Source organism: Dermacentor silvarum, chromosome 1 (genome assembly GCF_013339745.2).
Source record: "Dermacentor silvarum isolate Dsil-2018 chromosome 1, BIME_Dsil_1.4, whole genome shotgun sequence".
In the NCBI taxonomy this organism is placed as follows: Eukaryota; Metazoa; Arthropoda; class Arachnida; order Ixodida; family Ixodidae; genus Dermacentor; species Dermacentor silvarum.
In genome coordinates, this window is record NC_051154.1 from 133,087,168 (window position 1) to 133,115,015 (window position 27,848).

At 46.9% G+C, this 27,848-nt stretch overlaps 1 protein-coding gene and 1 pseudogene across 1 annotated transcript in view; one reads left to right on the forward strand and one right to left on the reverse strand.

The window, feature by feature from the left end:
• LOC125939922 (uncharacterized) overlaps positions 1-27,848 on the forward strand; it is a 351,427-nt gene that overhangs the window by 45,782 nt on the left and 277,797 nt on the right. The gene's annotated exons all lie outside the window — the stretch shown is intronic.
• On the reverse strand, positions 10,103-11,577 carry LOC119436055 (uncharacterized; annotated as a pseudogene).

The window sequence follows — 27,848 nt, forward strand, 5'->3', positions numbered from 1 at the left end:
TATGCGAACTTGAACGATATCCTTGTACTCGCTTTTTGGGCTTCACTCATATGTTATGCGCCGCGTAATGTATTGTCGCGAGGTTTCTTAGATACGCTGCCGCTCCTATGTGTCTATTCATTTTTTTTCCGAAGGGGGAGTTGTATTATTTAACTAGAAGCAAGAAATCCATGGGGCATGTTAGCAAGTGATGCTGTGCGCCGGACTACCCTTGCGCACACGATGTCTTGCTCTACCGTTCTCCTGGGATAATGAGCGCAAAAAGGAATAACGATTAAACATTCATTGATCACTTTGATTTGTTCGACAGGTCCATTTTGTCATGTTTTACATTTCAGCTATAATATATAATAAAATCAGCACAAGTGCACTGCTCCTTCAGCCGCAGCAGCTTTTGGGGGAAAATAAATAAAAGAATAAAAAAACGTGCGCGTGTCGTTCTTCACTACTATATCAGTCGAAGTGACGTCAAAATACCAAGAATGTGTTTCGCTCTCACCACGTTTTCCCTGCGTTCCCTCGCTTTGCAGTGTCGAAGGTATGCGCGGGTCTATAATGCGCACAGCCGAGCCTGCGTTGCTAATCAGACGGATGGGTGCACAAAGAAGCGTGAATAATGCCCTGCCAATTTTGTTGCTCCCTGCGCGGACCTCGCCCGCTTCCAAAAAAAAAAAAAACCCGTGGTGACTCTCGGAGGACGAGGGACCCTTACACATTCTGCTTCTGCCTGTGAGCTCTCGTAGCCCACATTTCTTGCACCATGTTTTGCTTGCGAAGCATGCATCAACTTGGCCAGCAACGCGTTCAGTACCAGCGGCTTGACCTTCGCCACTACAAGCTTGTTCCACACTGCTATTGGGTGAAACATGAACAACTACTGCCAAGCGTTGTAAAACTGCATTTACTGCGAAATAACCTCAATTATCGCAAGGTAAGTACAATTGTCTTATTTTTATTCTCAAGTATAGTGTTTCAACTAAGTGCATTGCCGAATACGTGTATTTTCTTTTTTACAGATATAATTGTACGACCACTTTTTGCTAGTACGTAGACGGTGCTGCACGCTTCAGCGTCAGCTGAAACTCACTAGACCAGTTTTAGTTTAGCGTTAGCGTAATAGCGGGGTTACGGGAAATAGCGTTACCGTTCCGCAACGAACTTTGCAGAAAGAGAGTTTTAGTATAGCGTGATAGCGTATTTTACGTGCGGGACGCTATTCCATTACGCTTTGAATTTCGCATACACAGGGCATGTGTGCGTGGCGTCCGAAAGTGCGATAGGCAGCGCAATGGAAGCCAGGAGCGCGTTGTATTTTTACTTCACATGTCCGTCGTCCTGCAACGAAACAGACAAGCAGTACAAGCTGTCTACCATAGCCTCCGAAATCCTCCCATCTCAGAGAGTCATATGCCGTCGTCGCGCCTATCTCCCGACATTAGCGACAGATGGCGCTCACATCTCAAAAAATTTCTCTCGTTAGGCTTAGGCGCGTTCGAAACGAGAAGCGATCTCGAAAATTCCTCAAGATTAGCCATAACACTCTCTCGGCGAAGCGGCACGAGACTAAACAAAAGCCGTTTACGCAGTCATTTGCTACGAACGAAGTGAATTCTACAAAAACAACGCGAAATTCAGTTCGAAGCGGGCGACCGGGACCGCCGCCATGTTTTACGTACACTACGTACACCACGCTAACACGGTAACGTTAACTCTGAGAAATAGCGTGCGCACGGTAAACGGTATGAGTCGGTTAGCGTTCTGCGCATGCGCACTTCGATCCCGCTATTCCGGTACGCCCGCTATTCCTGTAACCACGCTAAACTAAAACTGTCTACTGTCTGTTTGAAAACACGTAGCAGGGCACATTTCGGCTGGTACACTCAAGAAGACCAAAGTTGGATTGTCGTAATTCCTTACTCAGGAAGTACATTCTGCGAGCTGACTGGTGTTCAGAACTTCCAGCAAAAGTATAACCTGTTGTATGCAGCTTGCTTAGGTGTTTATCATGAAACAATGCACCCTTCTTTTCTACCTCCGTTCTAAAAGCTTACGCATTGCCAAAGGCTAAGTACAGCTACCCACAAACACTTACGAGAAGTCTTGTGATGAAGGCATAATTCATCATAATTGGCTAGTTAGAACAAATATCGCATATTTTGATGCAGCGACATTTCGTACCTATTTTTGCGTATTTCTGCTTCTTTTTTTTCAGCTTCAACAACTTGTTGGATGGAGAAATCATATCTGTGGGAGGTTGCCTTCAATATAATGAACGCCATCATGGGCCATGCAGTTCAACTGCAGTACAGCCTGCATGGAAACAAAGCAAGAGACTCTTTACATGCGGCTAGCAGAGTGGGAACAGGTGATTACGCATTTAATTCTCAGTTTTGTGCCTCTTGCTTATATTATGCACTGCTGACAGTGTTGGGATAATAAAGGTATATGTGTTGTATGCAGATGGTGCCTGAGAGACGCAGACATCGACATCAATCAAGCGCAAGACTTCATAAGAATGTGGCTGCCAGGCGCCATCGACTATGCTAATAGCAGAAGGCGGCACTACGCCGAAGCGGCTCAACCCCCGTAGCGTCATAAACAAAGCTTTGGTAGGTGGCACACAGGATTGGGGATACGAGCGACAATCTGTATCAACCTATTTTAAGACCAATAAAGAAATTGTGTATATTATTTGGTGATTTTATAGTAATCATGGCATGTTGCATCGAGCTACCATGCAATATTTGCGTAATTTAAAATCGTAGAAATAACGGCATCGCCCACATACATCACAATGCGCCAATATTGGCCATGCCAGTGGGTAATTCGGACTAAAATTGACTAAAAGCAGCAGAGCCGGCTATTGACCAATACCGGCGCTGCCAGTAGGCAAGGTGGGACACTAGAATGGCAATGAACTGCAGAGCCGGCTATAGGCTCCCTTCAATGGTCAGGCGGCGCAGCGATCGGCTCAGCCATCAGCGCCACCGTGTCAGTGGCGCGAAACACCGAGGCGGCCACTTCTACGAAGGCATGCTTTTGCGGCGCACGTTAGAAACATGTCGGTCGTTCTGCATTGTGGTTTTAAGGCAATCGAAAACATCGAGGGCCATTTTCGACCACCGACACTTGAGAAAGGACGTCAACTTTACGACAACAACCATGTATATCGTGTCAAAGAAGTAAACAGCACGGACAGCACAGCGAAGTGCTTGTCACAACAGAGCAAGCATGCTTACGACGTCGAACTCCACGTAAGTTGACAAATCATTATTTTATTCCAGTTCAGTGCGCAAATACGGCCTTAGACGTTTTTCAACTCATTTGCAGCTTCATTACTTGCAGCGTGCCTTGCACCTCACAATTGTAGAAATTTTGGCGAGGTGGGAACAATCAGCAAGAACAAAAAAAAAAAAAAGAGGAGAAACTTGCGTCCCCGTCCGTCTTTTTTTTCGTTCTTGTTTATCGTGCGCTACATAGAAGTGAACTCGCACCTCGCGTCCGGGCCGGCAGTCGACAGGCACTTCCCACGCTTTCGTTGACGTTGACAGTTCGCATACACGTGTGCCAGCACGCGTCATGCCTAAAGCTCATCTCATTTCTTTTTTTCGTTGGCCGTCTTCATTTACAGCTGTCGATCACGCCTCGAAAAATACTGAACGGGGGATGTTCATGCCGTTACGGCGCCCTCGGAGAGTGTAAGCACTGCGCAGCGGTGACATTTTACATCAACCTGCACGAGGACGCGTCGTGTACGAGCGGCCCACAGTCATGGGGAAAGCCATCGGCAAAGCCCGACCATGACGACAATGTGCCACTGAGAAAGCTGTTTGGAGGTAGGATGCTCACACTTGCTGTTCTATGTGTTTTCGTTATATTATTTCACCTTTTTATCGTAGCTTGTGCTATGTACGCGCTCCGATTTTTTTTTTCTGGGCAGCCTACATGTGTGGAGAAACATCTGAATTTCTCGCAAATGCATTATTGCGATCAAAATTTATGATTAATACTCATGCAGGATTCATTACTATTTATGCGCAGCATAAATGGTATTCATTCACAAATTGCAATTAAAGCGTGCCTTTAAAATTTTGTTGCCTAAACCACAGATGGGTCATTTATGAGGCAAAGTGCATCATTTTTACTGTGCAACCTCACATAACCAAGTAAGCACTGTTTTTCGCCCCGCTTCTTCTCAAAATCTACTCCTGCGTGAAGTCAAATCACTCTTTCTGTGTACCATTTTAATGCCCTATTCTGTTTCCTGCCCTCCTGTTTGCAGACAACAACAGTCCCTTTGTGGCAAACAAGCAGCCTGCAGAGCTGCCACCTTCCTATGTAACCCAGCATTTTGGGGGCATTGAATCAGCTTTCACTACGGTACTCCAGGAAATGGAAAAAAAATGTGGTTGATCCCTCTTATATAGGAATCGGTATAGAACACGAAAGTGAAACGTGTCTTCACAGAAGTAGTGTAATGTTTATTGCACATTGATATATAATGTCTATTGGTGTTTTGTGGCTAAAGCGCCCTTAGGCGTTGATGCACCCACGCTGACGCCTGGTGGCACGTCTCCTCCATCACGACTACCAACGTCGATGACCATGAGCAACCGTCGTGCATATGGAAGCTGCACTACGCTGCACACGCTAGCACAACGCGAAAGACGAAGCACGTAACTGACACACTAATACAACGCGCAAGACTAAGCACGTAACTGAATCGTCACCGAGTCAAATCAGCGCGTACAGCGCGTCGTAATTGCAGCCTCCGCGATCAACTTCAGAAACATTTTCAGAGCTAATTGCGGAGGCCACGCTCCGCTGTGCTGAGTACGGTGAACGCCACCTAGGTGGCGTTGGTAGTGCTTCTTGATGCCAGCGTCCCTTCGAATGCTGGCATCGAGGCGTCGTAGTGCTGAGACCATCGAAGCGTTCACTGTCGGTGCGCGTTAGTGTCATAATGCAGTACTTCTCTTTTCTGCTCGTAGGCGGCGGCACCGCCCCGAGCAAGAGCGCGGGTACACGGAGGAGTGTTAGGTATATAAGGCGCGTCTGTGTAGCTCTCTGCAAATGCGTTTGTGGCGCAATGGGTTAAACGCTCGGCGATCTATCGTCGCGGACCGAGAGGTCGTGGGTTCGATTTCCAAATTTTGCATATTTGTGGAACTTTTTCTTCTGGTTTCTTTCTTTGTATTATGTTCGTGTACATTGTAAGCTGACGTATTTCCGTGACGGAAATACGTCAGTGAAGTCTTGGTGGACCCCGGCATAAAACACTTTCGTGTTAAAAAGTCAGGCTGAAATCAGGCGTGCTGAAATTCTTCGCGGAATTTTTGAAACTGATCAAAGAGCACTGCTGCGGCAAAAGCTGAATGAACTGCTTCAGCCGCCACACAGACCCCTTCACAAGCTGGAAATGTCAGGTGACTTCCCTAAAGTATCCATTGCCCCCAGAAAACATCTGCAAGAACTGACACCGGAGGAAAGGGCCTTTTATAGGGCTTTCGTTCTACGCGAGTCGGTTAATGAGCTCTGCGTTCTGACTGCTGGCCAGTCAAGTTGTCCGAGGTAACAACGGTTCAAAAAGCATTGCATAGAAGTATTTCTGACATGTTCTTTTCATTATGTTTATGTTGTATAGATACGTCTGTGCAGGTGGCACAAGGAACGTAAAGTGCGCATCAGCAGCACAGCAGCTCATACCATTTTGCGTACCCGCAGAGGCCCTCAAGAAATTCTTCGCAGCCTCCTCAAGTCTAATTTTTTTTCGTCTGAGGCTACAACATATGGTATGTTTTAAGATTGATGGATCTAAGCTATACGATTTACATGTATGTTTTATATTAGGAATACGTATGGAGCCGGTGGCCAGGAAAGAATTTGAGCGGCAGCATGGTGTTACGGTGACAGAGGTGAGCAATTCACTTGCGTTTTAGCTTGAGATCGAAGTAGAGCCTACTTTCTGATAACAAAAGAAATTTAACCTAATAGTTGTAAGTAATCATTTTCATCGATGCAATGTTCAATGTTACAGTATGTGTTATCTCGTACCCTACTGCATATTTTCACTGGCAGCCTGCAGGTGAACTGACAATTTATAAAAGTACATTGTAATCTTTTATGCAGATGTGCACAGCGTGACAGTGGACAAAAAATGGAAAGGCACGACGGAGACAAGCGCTTGTCACTGTCATGCCTTTCTGTCCGTAGTCGTGCTGTGCACCTCGTCATGGATGACCCAGTATTGCCAGTCTAGCACCGTGCTTCTTTTATGCATCTCCCTCAAATTCTTATGTTGTAAAAACCTATATTCTGTTACCATAAGGGAACTTGAGAAATGTTAACGATATTTATATAAGTAATGGGACATTTCAGGTGGGCCTGCTGCTTCATCCGCAACAGCCATGGCTTTGCGGAAGTCCTGACGGAATTTTTTCCTTCTCTGGCAAGACGTGCTTCATCGAAATCAAGTGCCCTTACAGATGCGTAGACAAGGGTATTTTTGATGACACAGGGCACAGCATTGTTGACTATGTGCATCATGTCGATGGAAGCCCCATACTAAGAAAATCACATAAGTACTACACACAGGTCCAGATTTTAATGTACCTCCTTAATGCAAAGCAGTGTTTCTTTTTTGTATATTCAAACAAGCAGAGCGTGACCATACTTGTGTGTAGGGATGATGCTTTTCTTCACGAAGCTATACCTAATCTCGAACAATTTTACTTTCAGTGGATGTTGAGTGAACTTGTAAGACAGCAAACTTTGTAGCATGAAAGATGCCTCACTGTAGAGTGATTCTTTTATTTATTGAATAGGTTTGTGCAATACCTCGTATAGAAGTTTCCCGTTTCTCCCATTGTCATCAATTGGCATTATACGTGTAATTTTTTTTTCTTTTTCTGGGACAGGAAGTCCCCCCTCATGTTATTTACAAGCAAATATAGTACACTTCTTCTTTCTTCTTCTTTCTGGGGTTTTACGTGCCAAAACCCGTTCTGATTATGAGGCACGCCGTAGTGGAGGGCTCCGGATTAATTTTGACCACCTTGGGTTCTTTAACGTGCACTACAACGCAAATATAGTACGCTGTAGGGTATGAGCATTTTCCTGCTATCAGTGAATCAAACCCATGATTCTGTGCTTAGTAGCGGCACACCATAGCCACTGAGTTGCGGCACTTTGTGGGCAGCTTGAAGTACTTACTGCATCAAAATACCGCTGGTAGGGAGATAAGTGAAGATATATTTACAAGCTCTCTACAGTGAGCTACAACACAGCTAAGATGGTGGGAAGACCATTATTACAATTCTCGTTCTCCCACACAGTAGCCAACACCGTCTGTCGCAATGCTCGCAGTCTAGTGACAAGATTAACCCAACCGAGTTAAAACAGTTAAACTTAAATGCCATTAGAAGTAAGAATAGTTTCCGACTGCTGGAAGCAAGCCTTAAAGCAGGTATACTTTTACTAAGATTTACAGCATGGTCTAGTCAAGAACCACCGATGCCCAAGATATCGGACTACATATAGGCTCTATGTAACTTGAAAATTACTCATTTCAGGGCAAGCAGGTTCATATTGTAGTGATAAATATTAGGGATCATTTGTGTTGTTTACTTGTTTCTACTTGTCCTCATATTCATTTCACAGCAAATGTTTATCATCAGGACTTCACGCAAGCCTCCTGTGATACAGGTCACCATGGTCAGGGATGTGGTGCTATAGTTTTTTTTTTCTTCAATGGTACTCTCAGTATTACTGGGGTGAATGCTCATCAGAACCTTCTATATGCATCTAGTCACACTTGGTAAATCGGTGTATTTATTCTTGCAGTCAATCAACCAGATTAGTCCTTTATTGTGCAAAAAATTGCCTTTTGCCAAGTCTAGTAAAACAACCTTCTGTCATATTTCATTGTCTTAATTATGCATGCTGTTATGACCTACCTTTTGCGTGTCACTTGTGTGTTTCCTAGTCAAGCATTGTTACATTTACCCAAACTTGCACATGTCATTAGAGTATTAGAAAATTTGTGAGGCTACCGATAGCATAGGAAAGTTCGCACACCAAATTTTCTGATCTGAGGCAACACTATTTTTACATTGTCGAAGAAAACCATGCCCACATATTTGTGCTTGTGTAACAGTGAAACAATAAAGAATGATTTGAAAATGTCCACATGTGTCAAATTTTATTACCAGGTTAAGAGTGGGTACATCATCTTGGTTCTTTCTTTGACTAGAACAGCTGCTCAACAGCAGAATCTGCCATTGGAATTCACCTTTACTGTCTAGAGATGCATATCTTGAAACATGATACAGAGAAAAGCCATGAATAATGATGTACCATCAGCATAAGTTTGAAATGCAAACAGGAAACAACAGATCATAACACCTGTTATGTGTAAATACAAAGCGCAATGTGTGAGCACACTGTTGCCAGTTTCTAAGCACGGAGCAGTCCCATCTGTACGTTTTGGAGTGAATGAACCTATTAAAAATGCAGGTGAACTTCAAAACAACAAGAAACTGCTGTTGTTTTGGGAGTGTTCACGATTTAATTCATTCTGACAGTGCATATATAACTTCACTGCACAAATATAATGCCCTGATTCAGATGCGAAATAAACATAATAAAGAACACATGACAAAATATCGATGCAAGGTAAACAGACAACAAAATTGAGAAATACTAAATCAAGACTTCAGAACTGGTGGACCCAACAAATTGTGTTGCGAAACAAAAGTGGTGACAAACATACTGTTGCCGTACTGCAAACTGGGCACACATCATGACGAACCCAAATGTGTTTGGTGTAAACCTAGAAGCAATAACAGTACCGAAATAACTTCACGTATTGTACAATGTAATGCAGCCTAGCACGTCTTGCTCCTATGATGTTCACGTCAAGGCTCCACTTATATACTAAATACATTAAACCTTGTGGACTAACGACGCACAACAGCCGCATGTGTAGCTCTACGAGTCGTACCTTGTGAGGAGGCATGATAACTTGCACCGAAGAATGCACACTAGTATCGAGATTACGTGGTGCACATGTCACATACGATGCTGCTGCTGGTGATTTATTGGCATCTCCCGTGAAATGGGGAGGGGACAAGTAGTCACCGAGACTGCTTGATTTTGTCACGTATGCTGTACACATTATTCATTCTAGAATTTTTTTATACATCTCCTTAAACTTCTTTTTCTTCCTCAAAACTTATCTACCTTGTACTGGTACCTATGAAAACGTTACTTGGCGTGCCACCTGGTACAATAATATGCAACTGCAAGCAAAGTGTGCACATATCGACGCTACGCGGCGCGCATTTCACATCGGACAGCACCGCCAACCGAAACGGCTATTGGTATGAACTCATAGCAGTTTGCACTGTAAAACTAAGCACGAAGATGACAGTACAGGAACAAACCACTGCAACTGAAATGATTGGTAGCGATGGAAAAAAAACATGTTAGGCATAACGCTAAGAGACACAAAAAATGGAGCTGCAGGGGCCATAGGGCAGCAATCCGGTGGGCGATTTAGTTACAGAATGGGTGCCAAGACAAGTGCAGACGAGGACGGCGGAGAGTTAGGCGATGTGATGAAGTTATAAAATTTGCGTGCACAACTTCGAATGAACTAGTGCAAGACAGATACTTGAAGATAGCCGGGAGAGGCCTTCGTCCTGCAGTAGATATAAAAACGGGCTGATGATGATGGCTGAAAGAAAACTGCCGGCCATCCAACAGTACCACAATGCTACACAGGAGACCTATATATGTTTCTTGGAAAGCTTAGTAGCTGAAGGAAAATTAGTCCTCATTTGGGGATAGAATTTTTTCACTTAATAGGCCTCCACCATGACGACTTTCCGTAGAAGTGAACTGCCACATTCAGTGTACCTGTGTTTTATTCAGCTTTTCTCTACAATCTGCCGGAAAACTGACTGCCTCAGAAAGGCATTGTTGAAGGATTTGATCGCCAGACTAGGATGAATTTTTCTTTATAGAAAGCTTTTTCTGGGAAACCCCTATGGCTCTTCCATATAGTAGTGTTATGCTACTCCCTGGTGGATTACAATTTTTGTTTTCTGAACCCTCTTCCACTTTGCAGATATCGACAAAAATGATTTGCTAATTGCGGCAGTTGCTAGGCTAGACTCAATTCTCAGTGAATTACTTGAATTTAATTATTGGAGGTTGAAGATTCGCCAGCACACAGCACACGTGAAATACGTCCGTCATGAGTGGTATCATTTCAGTTGGCACTCTGTTATTGAAGATGTTATGCAATTTAATTCTCTGGATCATTCTCTCCACATGAATTCGCACTTGGGCAATGTCGTATGTGTCCCTGACTTCTTGAGCACTAAACTGAGGGCCTTGTAAAAATGGGGGCATGACTAGCACAGCATTTCGTTCACCCATAACTGTGCGTATCCCGGGAAATCCTTTGTCAGCAAGTATTTTGTCACCAGCCTCAATGACATCCAGGAAGCCAGAATTGACAGTAATGTGTGTGTCAGACACCCTTCCCCCATATGCATCCGAGTGGAAACAAATCATCCCGCCGGGTGTAACCCCAACAAGGAATTTCAGTGTACCCGCCTTTATACTGCGAGTACAGAGTCCTCTGCTGCTGAACAGTTGGTGGCTGCTCAGTGCGGATTTCTGTGCAGTCAATTATCATTGTGCAGTCTGGATAATGTGCTTTAAAACAGGCTGGCATGGTAGCCTGAATAACTCTGAGTGGAGGACGAAAAATCCATTGCTTGGTAGCAAATGCCAATGTTTTGAGGACACTTTTGAAATGCCGTGAGGCTGATGTTTCGCCAATGCTGAACAGGGTAGCCAGAGATGAATAGCTGATGCAAAGTTTTAGTTTCATTAGAAACAGCAGCAGCCGGTCTTCTTTAGATACATCACATTTGCGCCCTGTGGAGAACGGAAACACACTCAAGAGCAGGGCAAACACCACCCGACTTACATTACATAAGTCCTCAAGAGCACTAGTGCTCTTTGAAACGCTTTCGTAGCCCGCAAAATAGCTTGTCCGATGGTCTGGACCACTGTGCTTGCTGGCGACGTTGGGAGTGTGCTGCACTTCACAGTCGCGTGTCTCGTGATGGGTTATCTGCGTTGATAGGTTGTTGCCTTCAGCGCAGCAATTAAACACTGAAAATCTGGTGGTTGCGCTGCTCGTCTCTGATGTTTGAGTTTCCTAAGAGGAATTTCATGTTGTATTAGGGAACTGATGCTGTCGCAATTCTAACACTTGACAGCAATTGAAGCATACATTTTGACATGCACTCAAAAAGATAGTGTCAAATCTTGTAAGGATAACTATGGTAAAATATTGTCAGTTCAACAGCTGATGTACCATTTCTCTATAGCTGTTTTTTATTCATAGAGCCATATATGAATTTCATATGCAGCAGATGCATTTCGTTTTCATGATCCCAATTTGTTTTCAGCTTCTACAGTCACTCCACCTCTCAAGACTGCCAATTGCTTCAGTTTACACAACCCAGAAGACTTAAGTACTTAAGAAGATACCTTCATTACTTTGAAATGTGCTTCAGAATTATAGTATTGAGCAAGGTACTAAAATCACTATCGGGGTAATTCATCAATTCCATACTTTTAGATATGACACAAATTAAAACCTTAAACAAGGACTTTCTGAAAGAATTATGCAGATCCAAATGCAAATGCTGGAGTATATATGAAGCAAAACTTTGCAACGGTTAATATGCTGTACAACTTGGCACTGCGTGCAATTGTAGACTTTCATCCTATGCAATGTGTAATCTCGTGCAGCATTTATTTTTATGTGCCACAAGCATCACTATTTCTATAGCGCTTGTGTCACAGTGGCAGAAACGAATTCTGGACAATTAGCCAAGAATGGGCACATACTGAATGGCTAAGTCATAAAAAATAAACTGAAAGAATTAAAGAATTGGTGTGCTTTAGAAATGTCTAGAAGCCTACATAACAGGTTATGTACGAAATAAATTTTTATTACTAAACAGACATCCACTTTCTTGCACTATCTTGTCGGTTAGCATGCAGTATATACGCCCATTGGCTGGTACTACCATTCAGAGCACATTTAAGCTTCATATATACATCCACAAATATATGAGGCAAGAAACTGTACTCATGCCAAACCGCAGCAAGAGGCATAGAAAGCTTTACTTCATAATTTTCTGCTGATGAAATGTAGACAGGTGTTTCTGCTAATGGACATTTTCTTATAAAGCTCACCATTGATCTAGCTGCTACGTGGACCTCAGCGGCAGCAGATAACAGGTACAGGCCATCCCACCCCGCTGCATCTATAGAGTCATCAACCACCTCGGCTGGTACAGAGATGGCACTGCTGCTGGCATCTTCAGCACCACATTCCACAACTTCTGCCGCACAAGGCGCTGCAGTAGCCAAAGCCGCAGATCTGTGAATCCACCTGCAAACGCACAGGAATCATAAGTTTGACAACCTGTCTTTATGGAATTCGGCCAGTAATCATGTCTGCTATAAAAAGCGAGACAACACCAGAGGCCATATCTTATTTACGATAAAGGCACACAAGATGCAATGTCGAAAGGAAGACTTATGTGTTAAAGGTTGTCAAAAGAAAATTAGGTACATTTGATATGACTAGCAGAAGTGATATAATAATAAAAAAGAAGAATAAGTGAATAACTGCAACGTCAATAAGGTGAAAATTTTATATACCTCAGCATCGCAAATAAAATGCAGCTGAGGTTGTGGCTACAACCCCCCCCCCCCCCCTTTCTGTTGTGACTGTTTATTGTCCCCTGCAGCCCAGTACCACAATTCGTTGCATGAATATATTTTGCATTAGTGCAAATATATACCTTCAGTTGAAATCCAGTGTGGTGTTGACTTGTCACTCTCCCTTGTGCCATTTATTTAGCTGCTTTATTTATTTTTTTTTTTTGCATCGTGCAACTAGCCCAACACCAAACTCTCATGAAGCTATAAAAGTAAGCGCTTGTACAAGGGGTCGTCCTGTAAGTATAATATATAATTATTTACCACAGCACGAGAATAGCACCTACCTGTTGAACCTGGAAATCTGTGCAGCAGGAGTCGTCGACCGCTTCTTGTAGACGGGTGGAAATATTGTTGGCAAGTAACCCGGATGATTTTCGATGGTGCTTTTTTCTTCGTTGGCGAAGTGCCTTGAACATATTCTTGTATTGTCGTTCGGGCTCCAACGTGAGAGGTCATCACCGCTGAAATATAATAGAGAGCAATCAGCTAAGACCGAGCAAATGTGTGCTAGCATGCGCGAGAGAAATGCTAATTTGCGAATACTCGACTAGTGCTGCGGTGTACTCCAGCCTTCGTTCTGTTGTTCTAAGCGCGAGAAAACATCGGCACGAATGAGCCCGGTTCCAGCAGTCGCGTCTTGATCCTGGCGCAAAAACGAGCTGCACATGGGCTTAGTAATGCACAACAAAAGCACATAGTGCATAAAGCTCCTGTACAGAGCGCTTACGAAGCTGAATTTGACACGTAACAACCGCTGCGCGTTTGTGTTGGAGCGAGACGAGCTATTTACAACAGCGGGAATCAGTTCACTAGCTTTTATACAGTTATCGCTTTATTGTGCGTTTTTACGGGTGCTGCCTGATGTTTTTTTTTTTGCGTTTACATCTTAGTACGTTCAACAGAAAATCGCAAAAGAGACACTTACTTGACGCGCCGAACCGCGACGATCCACTTCAGCCGACGGCTTGCTTCCCACGGTCTTGAAGGGAAGCGATACAACTTGATTCCGACATCCCCTTCGCGGTTGTGACAATCCTTAACGCAGCAGTATCTGCGCTTGTTCTATTTCACGGATGAGCTGCCGATACGCCGCGGTGAATCCATTGAAAATTCGAAAACGAGGCTTTCGTGCGTGCCTGAACGCAGTACGCACAAAGGTAAATAGGCGGTGAGGGCCTACTCGCGGGTGCTCACCGCCGCTGTTAGGTGGCGCGACATGTACAGCCAAACTGCATTGGAGGGTGCCTATATGGACAAGAGAAAGAAATTGTTAGTGCGTGATTCGCACGTATTACATGTAAGTTTGTCCGCAAAGTTAAAGCGACTCTGACAGTACATCCATGATGCAAATGTGGCTCTCAATGGCACTATAGTCCGTGCGATACTAGCGGATGTAAAACTCTTCATCGCGTTTGTGCTGCGTATGATATTTCATTTATCATTTGTTTAGAGCATTTTCAAGTTTTCCTCTATGCAGCACAACGATCTGGTATTGTTGAACACAGAGGTACGTGTGAGCTCGCTTTGGCGGCACGAAATTTTGGGTCCAAATTCTTGGGTTAAACGATGCCTGGTGGATTTAAAAATAGTTTCCAGGCGCTTGCGCACCGTGGTGTGCTTTGTCACTGGGACTGACTCTTTAAGTGTCGGAGGTTGCGAGAAAGTTGTGAATCCTGGTCTAATCTCAAAATGTTGGGCTCCAGCGTAGGTTTAGTGATTTTATGGCTGCGTTGGTGCTATTATTAGATAAGGGCAGGTGCGTTGATTTGCTCGCTAGATCCGATGGCTCTCGGTGCGAGCAAGGCGCTTTCCTGTGCCCTGTGGTCTTGTGTGTGCTTGTGTATTCCCAGGGAGAAGGCCACAAAGAGGTTGGTGCATGGACCTCATGCTCGAGTGTGTCATCGGCCGTCATTCCAAGAAGAAACCCCGAGTTCACGACTGACCACCGACGCTTCTGGCAATCTGACAGCTGGTCACCCTCAGGTCAGATCTTCCGGCGGGCAAGGAGTCTGTTGCGTCCCGAATCGGCCGGGCGCCTTCTTTGATTATTTCCCATCGAGGAAGGCAGTTTCATCGGCGTCGCCCAGACGGCGACAGTCCCCGACACTGACGAGCCGGGCAAACAAGCGCCCCAACTCGGCAGTGCGCATTCTTTGGGTGCTTCCCCCGATACCACCCATTTCACCAGCGGCCGCCTACCTGGCAACGTGGCCCGACACCGGCAATGACGGTCGGACAAATAAGCTCACTTAGAAGCGACCGACCACAACCACCACCCTTCGTTAGAAGTGGGGATTAGAGTGAAGGTCATTCTGCCGACCATGGCAAGATGACCGTTGGAGGGCAAGAAACTAAGTCACCGACTTTCGTTGAAGGAGTGTCAACCCCCTGTTTCCGGATTGCCTCGTCCTTGCTTCGAAGGTGCAACATTAGAGGCGGAGTTCAGTGAACAATATGACCCCTCTGATTGGCCGCATCAAGGTCATCTGATTCCCTAGTCGGGTCAACTAGGGAAGACGAATGTTTTATAAGGAGACACCTTGAGTGCAGTGGTGTGTCCTGACGAGTTCTGATATGTGCTCAGACATGTAGTGAGCTGAGACTTTCAAAGTGCTCCCCCATGGAGTGGGCTTCCATATTTGGAGCCACTGTAAATATGTAGAACAAATCCTTTTTTCTCTCGCTCTTACTCCCGGACGTACTCATCCCTTTCGCTGAAGGATAACCGGCCTAAACGCTACCCGAGTCCCAAACACCCGCTACTTGTTGCCGCATTTTATAGTCATTTTATCTCTTTTCGCGAACTTAATCCACTTATTGTATTCTTTCGGGGTTCTTGCAGTATTCATTCGTCATAAAAACACACAGATCGTGCGAGCGTCGAAGAGGGTTTTTAGTTTCACACAACGCTGATAACGCCGTTCAGGCGATGAAAAGTTGCATGAACTGGCTTACGTCATCAAAAGAACATGCTTAAGGTCAGTGAAAGATGTGAGTGACAGTTTTCCTCGTTCTAAGCTGCTGCAGCATCCCCACACCTAGAATCGGTGACGTAAGTCAAAGTCTCCAAAATGGACAGCGCAGAGCCATTCTGGGAAGCTACCGCATACGAATTAGTTATTTCATTTATAAATAGGCCACCGTCTCGCAGAATTCTCAGTAAATAAGAAAAAATCCGAGTACACCTAAGCACTTCTTATGAGTTGTGAATGCGAAATCATTAATGTTCAATTGAACGCTGCTGAGCGGTCGTTCAAGTTATGACCTCCTCGCAGGCAAGCCAGCGCGTTGAGACGCTTGGCGCGTGTTGATTTGGCTTTACCGAGGCGCAGTTAGAACGCAGACGAGGGCTTGCGCGGGCGAGGAACGGGTGGATAACACAAGCAACCACGCACGCACGCACGCACGCACGCACGCACGCACGCACGCACGCACGCACACACACACACACACACACACACACACACACACACACACACACACACACACACACACACACACACGCACGCACGCACGCACGCACGCACACACACACGAGGAAAGATGCACCCTGCACATTATACGGGCTATGTTGAGCTGGTATTGCAGGGTGTGCCACTTGAGGGCTTTGAGGTGATTTTCGTAGGCTGGCATGAGCTTGCGACGGCCGAAAAGACAGGAGCAGAGAGTGCGTATGTGGCCCGGCGCTGAACAACCTCGAGTTTGTGAGCGAGTTTAATTTAGTACGGGGATTATACTGATGAGCAGTACTCAAGCTGTGGCAGAATGAGAGAAGTGCAGAGTGCTCTGAAAACCTCAGGTCCACAGGCAAGGGAGACACGGTCGAAACACTTCGTTAGTTGGGCTCCGACATACGTCTCCGAAAGGCGAAGAGAGAGCGAAAGAGAGAACGTGTCGCGGAAAGGCACTTCCATATACATCTGCGCAACAACTAGTACGCGCACGCACGCACGAATGCACAGTAACGTTTTTGGTCATTGCCAGGGACTTCCAAACTGCTGTGAGGGGTTTTACCTTTTTGGGGCCTCGAAGAAAGGACGATGTTCTCTCGCAATCTCTATAGAGCGTTGGAGCACCGCAAGTGGTGAATACCATCGAAAGCGGTTCGTCAAAAGTTGGGGTCGCGCCGCCGCCCAGTGGCTTCGCAACTTCCAAACTTTCAGTGCTTCGAAACATCCAGCGAGCGTTTGCTTCCCAGCATTCTCGCAGTGGTTCATCATCTGTACTGACGGCGCTCGAAGGCACGAACTGTTCCATATTTCTTTCAGTAACATTGTGAATCTTGAACAGCGCAACGCATCACAGTGACATATAAGAAAAGGACGCACACGGTCTGTTCTTGTGCTGTGTAGCCTTGTTCGTAATTCAAGATGATCAACCAATAAGCTCAAATGCTGACGGTAGTATTTGTATGAAACGCCTTGTTTAAAACCTTAACGATTGCGTTCAGTTTAGGAAGCAGAGCCTCGTAGTTGTCGGCGCGCGCCGCGGTTCCAGGCGATAAACGCGGTGGGCGCGGTCAGCGCCAGGGCCAGGTCACGCATCTTGAAGCTGCGTGGGAAATGGCACCGCGAGGGCTTCACTGCCGCCGGATCCGTCTGCTGCGCCGTCACCTTCGTTGGCTGCATGCTTCTCGTTGTGACTATCCTAGCGGTCCCCAAGTCAAAGCCCGTGCTTTTCAAGGGCTGCGACACAGGTGAGAGCAGTATGGTTATTCTGGCGCTGAGGGCTTGTTCGTTTCCCGAGTCTCATATAGACTAGGTAAGCTGTCACTAATGCTGAATTCCAATGAAAGATTGCGAGCACTACCGGTGAGCACTATTCCGCTCATTTTTCTTTTTGAGAAAGTGGCGATTCGAAAAGCAGCCTCTCTAGATCAAGCAGTGAGGACTCCATGCTCAGGCGACGACATGAGCGGTCGCAAAAGCGCTTTGGGGATCACTTTTGCTAGCCAACCCAAGAGGCGGGAAGTTGTGGTTCTCGCTGAGATCTTTTACTTCCGTCAGCTAAAAAACAAGAAAAAAAAAACGCAAGAGGCACGGTGCACATCGATAGAAGTACCTTTTTTAGTTTTGTATCCGTGTTCTAAAGCGAAGCTTCTGTACCTAAACCCACCGTATACCAACACAAGCTTCGCTGACATGCAGGAAGTCGCATCATTTTCGTTGTCACTGTTGATAGCAAAGTAAATAAATAAATAAATAAATAAATAAATAAATAAATAAATAAATAAATAAATAAAAAATTAAAAAAATAAAAATGAGAGTCCAATCACACGAAACAATGAAACACGCAGGAGGGCGATGACGTGAAAAGTGCCCTGCAGCTTGCTGGGCTGTTATGGCCCCGCCGCGGCGCAACCGCTAACCCTATTTTCACGCTACTTTCCCTGACCCGAAACTGGTGTGTGGCTTTCCTCATTCGCTTGCACAAGGATGGCAAGCGACGCTGCGTCACACAGCCGACCAACCGGTACCACGATATTGTGCTCGTCTGGGAGAAGGCCCACCAGCATGCGCTTCACGAGAGCCTGTTCAACAAGCTGCGGGCCGGCTACGGCACACCCGGGGCCGCGCTCGTGCACTACGACATGCAGGCGTCTCTCGAGAACAAGACCTTGCTCGCGCTGCGGGGGTCATTCCGGGACGTGGATGCGCCGGACCTGGAGCTGGACGGCAGCACCGTGTGGAAGTCGATCGTCGAGCAGGCCACCGCGAGTGTGAACCACGAGACGTGGAGGATCGCCTAAGCCGAGCTGTTCGGTATCGGCCAGGACCCCGACGTGCAACTGGTGATCAGGAATCCCGGCTTTGTCAAGCAGGTTTTTCACCTGCCCTCCCTGCTAAGCGACGAAAGGTTCGCGCTGTCGGTGGGATGGATGATGGTGCAGCTCCTCTCCCTCGTTGCCAACCAAGAGGTCGTGGTGCACGTCCTCAGCGGCGGTTATCGCCAAGACGCCGAAGCCGCGCAGCTGGCGGCCTGCTTCGATCTCGTCCAGACGACCATGGGGTTCGCCCTCAACGCGGACTACGTGAACCAAGTGGTGATGCGAGTGACGGTCAACGACAATGCTGTTATCGTGCGGCGAGTGAGCCAGAATATTCGTGAGCAGGTACGCCTGTCGTCGGACATTGAGGACATCATGGTGCCATCGTACGACAACGAAACGGGCGCGGTGTTTCGCTACTTGGAAAAGTCGACCGACGCCCATCTGAGCCACGAGTTCAGTGCCTTCACGGACATGTCGCTGGTACTGCTCAAGTCGCTGCATATTCTGAGCCGAGGCTTTACTCAGGTAATGAGAGTTTATTAACTTATTCATGGCATTTAACGAGCCTTGGGCTGTGTCGGGGTTGTGAGGGATGCTGCAGAGTGAGGCCTCGGGAGTTTAATATACCTGGGGGTTCCTTATAGTGCACAGAAGTCACATAACACAGAATATTTTTTTTATTCCGACCTTCTTACTCTACTGACGCTGTTGCCGGGAATGAAACCTGCGACTTAGCAACACCACGTCATACCGCGGCGCTACGACGTAAGGTAAGATGCAATTGGCGGGATGTTAGCAATGCTAACAACGATAACGAGCAACGTTTTCACTGTAGTACCAAACAATGTTTTCCGCTGTGGACGTAGAAACTGTTCTTGCTGTTTTATGGGATCCCATGTTTTTTTTTTTGCTACCAGTAAGAATCAACCGTCACAACGCGTAAAATTTATGTTAAGCGTTAAATTAGACTACATTAGGCTTTTGATTATTTGCCTTTTCGTGTCTGAAAAGGGAGTTTATGTGTAAAGCGTTTGGATCTTGCAAATTTGAGCCTATTGGAATGACAATCGCAGCTCGTAGAGCAGTCGCCTTTATATCTTTGCCCAATATTGTCGCTGAGCACGTTGTAGAGCACATAAATTAACACACACAAAAAAAGAAAGAAAAAAAAAGAAATAAAGACAAAAAGGTTTGCGGGGCTAATTGCCGTAACCTAAGTTTTAGAAGAGGAGCTCTGCGTGTACTCGCGCGTCCTCTTTTTCAGCACTACCGGTCGTACCGCCTGTTTTATGGCAGCACTGCGCCTCTCAGGGCGCCGCTATCGTCATGTGCGTTCAGCATGCGGCGCGCGCACCATATATACTCTGCATCGCTAGACATTAAATTCGAAAGGTACTGGAACCGATACCCAGCATCTTCGTAAAATCCAAATGGGTTACTAGGCGCGCTATGTTGTCGGCTATAAAAGAGCGCAGCTACAGGTAAGGCAGAACTTTTCTTTCCTGCGGTAAAATCACCCTGGTCCCCCTGTTTAGTACCGTTTGTTTCTCACATTCTGGAGTACCTGATCGATTTTGCTACATTTATACTTATCATGACGCGCTAACTTTCCATGGTGAAGTGCACGTTTACACGCGCACAAAAAATATATTACTTCCAAAATAGAGATCTGGACCTAACGAATGACGAGAATTTCTGAAGGCGGCTTTTCCAGGTAGGTTATCTTGTTGCGGAGTAGCCAGCTTCGACAGGCGCTTTTATTGCGATAGCAATTATGTGGACACTTCAACCGGATTTCTGCCGTCGGCGTCGCCGTCGCCGTCGCCGTGAGGTTCTGTATAGATGCCAAGGGTGATAAAATCGGCGCCGCGCGCCGCATGCGCCAGTGAAAGTGCGCGGGGGACGCGCGCTATCACGGAGAGGGAACGCACGGCGGAAAGCAAACGCGACCGTCGCGCGAAAAGCCATGGGGTTATGGGGGGGGGGGAGGGAGGTGGGGCGACGTGGTGCTACGGCACCAAATGCGTATCTTGCAAGCGGGTGCAAGGGGAAGTGGCAACGCAATCTCCCACGCGAAAGCAAAAAAAGCGGGAAGGCAGTGCGGCAGGGAGGGGGGGGGGAGCAGCTTTTACTCTGCCAACAAATACGCTTGCACTGGCTGTGGTGGTGGTCGCCCGCACCATCCGTTATCTCCACACGGCTCTGACCTTTGTATGCGCTGTGCATTCGCCGCTCAGTTTCCGTTGAAGCGATAGACCGCACGATTCTTCGCCCGCTGCGGCGGCTGCGCTTGCTGCCAGCGTTTTGACAGTCGTTGTCGGCGGTCATTCAGTGTGATCTATCCATGTTTGCTTGTGTGGGATGACACCATGCTTGTCAATTCAGTTAGAAAGCGAATGTGTCCATGTTTATGCAGCCGATAAAACTACTATCCCTACTCCGAATAGCTCTCTGCTAATTTGCTATCGCAATTGATGCTTCGCCTTTCGGGCGAAACTGCGACATTTTTAGTGAGTGTTTAGGCACACACACCCACCCTTGTTCTCATGCGCGCGCAGGGACAGCTTGAATGTGCTTCCAAAGTGTCATATATTACGCGCTAACATTGACGCCTGTTTCCTGTTCCGATCGAGTTTACACGTGTGGTTCCCAGCGGCTATAATGCACGCTCTAGTTGACTCGGCAGCCGTCCGCTCCCGTACACCGCCACTTGTGGCGAAGGTTTGTGCTGTTCTGATGTAGTTGGGAACATCACGTTCGATCGACTAAAATACGCAATATAAGCTATAACGCTGAGCATTCAGCATTTGCTTTTCCATATCCGGTGCATGGTGTGACGTGCCAACTACCACGCAGATGGAAGTTGGCGCTTGGAAAAAGCTACCGATGCGCTAATTTTCTCGGTAACCGTCAACAAGGCTGCCGTATAACGCAAATAACCAGAAGAGATCGCGTTCAGAAGTGGAAAGAGCGTTCGACATTTGTCGAAAACGCGATCACAAGGAAGAGATGGGGCGCAGTGGCATATGCTTTCTAGAGGCATTTACTACCAGGCAGAGCAACACCTCGTAGAGAGCAGAAAGCCTCGAAGCTCCGAGCAGTGACATCTCAATAGCGAAATATGAAATACCATTACACGTTCATACAAAAATGCTTGCCAATGAGCAGCGATGATATTATCGAATTTATTCATGCATGTGTAGCCCAAACATGTACCCAATAAGATCTCATAACAACTCGGAGTTTTCAGGTATACGTCTGGGCTCATTGATATGCAAGTGTGCGTTGCCAGTGGCTTGGCAGCGAATTCACTGTGGCGCTTAGTCGCCTCAAGCACCCGTAGCGCTGTTGTAAGTTTTTATTCCTCAACAGTCATCCACGTCGGACGCTTACCGAAGGGTGCCCTGTAATCGCCGGTAACCGCCGGTGCCCTTTGACCGCCGGCCAAATTTGCGGCTGCAAGTACCTTATGAATCCTTTCAATTCACACAGGAGTGCGCCGCGCCTGGTGTAAACGTTAACAAAGTGTCTTCGCCTTGATGCGTGCCTAGGTGGGAGCGGAGGACATCAGTCTTTGGCCGTACGCCGTCAAGCTATTTCGAGAGGCCCAAAACGTGACACCTCTTCTTGCCCGCGTATAAAGCTGGACTTCACGCTCATGCCGTACGCGCACGCGTTTCCCATCTATGAGCCAGACGCTCCCCTGAGCTTCAAGTACGGTTTCCTCGGGTCCGTCGTCGGCACAAGTCTCGCTGAGCTGTTCTTCGCCAACGGCTCGTGGACCGGGGCCGCCAAAGAGAGGTTACACCACGCGATCACGTGCTTCTTGGGCCGCAATAAGAACACGATCTCCCTCAGCTTGCTGGAGTGGGATCTAGCGTTCATGTTTACTTCTGTTCAGGCGACTTGGCGGGCGTGCCGCGTGCGCAGGCTAACCACGGTCTAGAGCACCTAGAGAACTTGGCAGACATGAGCGGCGGCAGGCTGTTCTTCTTTGCCTGGTGTTACCTGAAGTGCGGTGACGCGTTCGGTGAGTACGCCTGTAACGTGCCACTGAGCCACTCGCTCGCTTTCGCCGAGGCTTACAACAGCACCAGCGGAACACCCATGAAGACAGAGTGGCGGTGCGTGATGCTGGGCACTTAATGAGCCGATCAATAATGCTTCTCAATGACGCGACTATTTGCGCGTAAAGCGTCGTTTCTCGACGTTTGGTGCGAATACGTAGCTGGGTCTCTTTTGCGGTGAGATGCTTTGCTATTTAACTGCAACCCAGCCTATGATAGCATTCTATATACTATACATTGGTCTCATAAGCTGTTGTTATCACTGTCCCTGAACAGTTTTATTTCAAATTTTTGCTTTCTTTGCCATATATGTGTTTGAAAATTTACTCAGCAAATGATCTACCATTAGTTCGCACGTAGTTTAAAATGAGAGCGCAATTCCGTGCGGTTGCTTAGATTATGTGAGAACTCCAGGTTCCAGGCGATTTACAAAAACGACCGACCACCACGAAGTGCCACAAATGTCCCCACGAAAAAAGTGCTCCGGGCTGCGTTTTGACTTGAACAAAAGTGATGCTAAAAAAAAAAGAAGTATACTCTGCACAAAAAGACACTGAACTTTTAAGGCAGTTTGTTGAACTACACAAGTTCCAGCATACCACAAGCCGACGTGTTCGATGCTGAGAATTGTTCGTATTGCATATAGCATATCGCGAAGGAAACACTTGCATGCATTGTACTGGCGCGCGAATGAGTCACAGACCCACTCCGGCGTTCTTAAAACCACGGATGAGTTGCGGGTAATTCTTGTTTGAGGTGTAGTGATGGGCTTGAAGAGCGTCACAAAGTAGAAACAACGACATCTTTCCTAACTAATAGCGAAAATTCATGTCAATACCGCAGGAATTGGAGTGCCGTGACTTTTGCACACCACGTTAATTCACGATTCAGCCGAGGCGCACAACTTCGCTGTTTACGAACAATTTCTGCCAAATACGGACGCACAGAAATCCCTGCACCCGTCCGGCATCCGGACCTGCGGTCCACAAATCTCCTGAAACAGCTGAAGCAGAAGCTGGCTGCTCACCGAGGGTGCGTCCCGAGCCTTTGCCGGAGTCGGGAGCTCCGGTATTCGCCAGGAATTTCCGTCCTGGTCCACTCTGGTCCGCCGGACAGGTGCTATCTCCTGCCAGCGCCTCATCGCTGCTCGTCCGCATGCCGGACGGTAACACGTGGCACCGGCACGCCGACCATGTTCGGCCTCGCCTCGTGACCCAGCCTGTAACCTCAGGCGCCACTTCGGAATTCTAGCCCGCAGGGGGTTCAACGACGACGGTCGCTGCCAGCGAAGCACCAGAGGCGGCAAGCGTCGCCAGTTGTGCGGCACCCGTTGGACCACTGCCAAGTTCGGCGCCATTCTCGAGGCGGGTCATTGCTGACCCTCCAGACAGAGCGAGACTGGCTCAGGGAGCACCCTGCGTTGCCACACCAGGATCGTCAACAGCTGTGCCCAGGCGGAGTACTCGACAGCGGAGGCCACCGGACCGTTACTGGCCTGATTAACAGGCACTTTTTTGTTTGTTGTTTGTGTGGACAAACAAACTGGGGGGTAAGGGGATGTGACGATCATTTGACGTCACCCCGGCCTTATTCTTCGTCGACCCGCTAGGCTCAGTGGCCCGCCAAAGCTCGGTGGGCAACATTGGTTCACCGCATGTAATAAACATAGCGAGCACAGCTTCTCGGCGGTCAGGCATCGGTTACCACCACCACGCTGCGCGTCGTATCTGGGACGGGGATTGCTCGCCCCCCTTCGTTCACGGTTGGGGGCGGATCGTGACACTCCACTAACAAACTGACACGGCTCCACTCATGGGCCGGCTGCTGCACTGAGCACGCGAGATTCGCGTGCTCCCGCACTGTGGCGCCACCGGCTCATTGTACGGTCCTCATAAAACGTGGAGGGGTTTAAAAAAAACATTCTGTATATTGACAGAGGAAAGTGAATGACGAAGATGACGTGAGTTCACGCGGCAGACAACGAAGACGTATGCCACGTAATACCAAAAAGAAGAAGAAGAAGAACCCGACCAAAGCAATGCCGGGTTTTTCTACACATCCTCACCTTCAATATCATCATTATCACCGCCGTGTTCCATTCTTGTCTGCACGAGACATCGCGCGACGCCTTTCACCTCTGGAGAAGACTTTGCAACTTCTGTGCCCTGCTTTGATGGATCTGTAACGAAGTCCAAAGCCACCACTCGAGCTGTCTTCTAATCTACTGTAGCTGCTGGAGCCTCTGCAACTGCATCCACACGTTCGTCCTTCGTACCACTCTCGGCAACCCCAAGCAACCGTGGTTCATCCGTAGCTTTGATGCTGACTCCATCGTTGCCCTCGCTCAAGCCTTCGTCATTCCAGCCAGAATGCACCGCATGGTTGGCCCTGCTCCTGCACGAGTTTGTTGGCGCACCATCCGAGCAGCAACCTCTGACTCAACCAAAGTCATCGGTAAGAGTTGGGCCGGAGCTCTCCCCACCATCATTAGAGCGCGGCGCACCAGGCCGCCCTGAACTTGGAGGTTGCCGACACCGCCACCTTTGCACCACGGCCACGGTCCAACCCGAAGTCGGCGGTCGTGACAGCTGTCACCACATCAGCCATCAAGCCTCCGCGGGAGTTTGACACCAGGGTTTCGGTGGCCGTGACCAAGTCCCTCTGCAGGAGCGATAGCTGCTGTTGAGGACCAACTTGCTGCCGATATAGCGTGATATTTTTGTCTTTTTATTGCTTTCCACTTTGTTGTTTAACTATGATTACTAACATGCGTAATTAAATGTTACTCAACGAATTCTGTTGATCTTGTCTTTGTGCATATAGCACTAGGGGCGTGTGAATAGTGATATTTGAGAACAAATCAAATACAGAAGCGAATCGAATATCGACTAGTTTTCGAATAAACAACAGCGCTGTCACAATTAATATAAGACGATGCTCACGTCCTAGTATTTTTAAAGTTAGCACATTTCTATCATTACATAACATGTTAACATGTTATGAAGCGTTGCTTATTGAAAAGCACAAACGGAGCATTATAGGAGCAAACAAGCTCGTAGTTTCTTCGCATGCACAGGACTCTTCAGAGAGTGCGAATGATCGCTGCATAGCCTGTAAAGTATGGCTACTTAAGAGCCTGCTCTATTACGCAAGTTCTCATGTTTTGCGTATATACTATGCCTGCGTGGGCGGAAGTTTAACGTACTTTTGCTCCAATTTTATGCTTAAATAAGAGCACTTGATGTTTTGAAATATTCGAAAATTATACGAAATATATTCGCATTTACGAATAGTGACTATTCGATTTGAAGACCAAATCGAATAGGACAGTATTCGATTTGTTATTAGAAACTTTCGAATATTCACAGACCCCTATATAATAATAGCCCCGGCAAATGGTATCCAATCGTAGCTGCGCTATATATTGGTTTGTGTTTACGGTGCTCCTGTTTTCTTTTAACAAGAATAGGGGAAGGTTAACTTCGAGCCACCTGTATAAGCGTATAGTTGGTCAGAAAGGCTTCATGTTTAGCTAAAACCTAATTCGCGCACAGCTAACACGTTATTCTTTGATTTTATTAGTTTCTCTAAACATGCCTGTGCAGCCTTTTGAGTCCTTTGCGGTCCCGATTTACTGTACCAGCGTTACTTAAAACCAGCAGGTTGAAAGAATGAGCACAAAATGTAGGGGAAGGACACGTCCCGTTCCATATGCATAGTGTTTTAAGTATAGTGTTTTAAGAAACGGAAGTGAATGGGGTCTGAACCCAATTACTGCTTGAGCATTAATTTGAGAAAAACCGAATCTCAAGAAAATTTTAATGTATTTGTGTCTGCTATATAGGTACCAAGGACACTTCTATTATAATTTTATTTTGTTACGCAAAGCTCTGTATATTGCCCGAGGACGCATGCATCTCCCCAGATAAGATAAGGACTTATCAATGAGTGCTGAAGATTTCAGTTTTTATGTAACTGCTCCGCCAAATTGGGTTGTAATAAACAAAGTTGTTCTAGTCTTGCATGCAGTGGCGTCGCCATAACGAAGCAAATTCTACGTACCAAAACACGTAACAGAATCTGGTATTATGTGCGAAAGTTTCATAAAATTTCCTTTACTATTATTTGTGGGCTCAGTGGGCATTACAGCGTGTGATAATTTTGTGGTATGGGAGAACAAGTATCCGGAAGTGAAACAACAAACACATATGGGTAACACCACATCCGTTGTAGTTATTCAGAAAAACACGTGAAAATTCCCAATTCGCAATAAACATTTGTAAACCGTTTATGAGTTGCTTCGCTGCTGGCCTGGAAGGTTTCGCATCCGCTACTTGTTGTCGCATTTTATAGTCATTTTATCTTTTTTCGCAAACTTCATACACTTATTTTATTCTTTCGGTAGTTCTTGCAGCATTCATTCGTCATAAAAACGCACAGATCGTGCGAGCGTCGAAGAGGGTTTTTAGTTTCACACAACGCTGATAACGCCGTTAAGGCGATGAAAAGTTGCATGAACTGGCTTACGTCATCAAAAGAACATGCCTAAGGTCAGTGAAAGATGTGAGTGACAGTTTTCCTCGTTCTAAGCTGCTGCAGCATCCCCACACCTAGAATCGCCGACTAAGTCAAAGTTTTCAAAATGGACAGCGCAGAGCCATTCTGGGAAGCTACCGCATACGAATTAGTTGTTTCATTTAGAAATAGGCCACCGTCTCGCTGAATTCACAGCAAATAAGAAAAAATCCGAGTACACCTAAGCACTTATGAGTTGTGAATGCGAAATCATTAATGTTCAATTGAACGCTGCTGAGCGTTCGTTCAAGTTATGACCTCCTCGCAGGCAAGCCAGCGCGTTGAGACGCTTGGCGCGTTTTGATTTGACTTTACCGAGGCGCAGTTAGAACGCAGGCGAGGGCTTGCGCGGGCGAAGAACGGGCGGATAACACAAGCAACGAAAGAAAAGCGTCCGCACGCGGTGTCGCGTCGCCGTCTCTGCTCCGTTGAGGCACGCTGGTGACGTGGCGTCGCAGCCATGCCCTCTCACTCACACAACACCTGGCCCTCTACTGCAGCAGGTGTAGCGTTTCGACCACTGTGCTCCGTCGAGGCGCGCTCGTGCCGTGACGTCACAACCAATGGGAATTTAGGTGCTGTTTCGCTGCTGCAGACGCTGGCTTTTTGCTGAATGA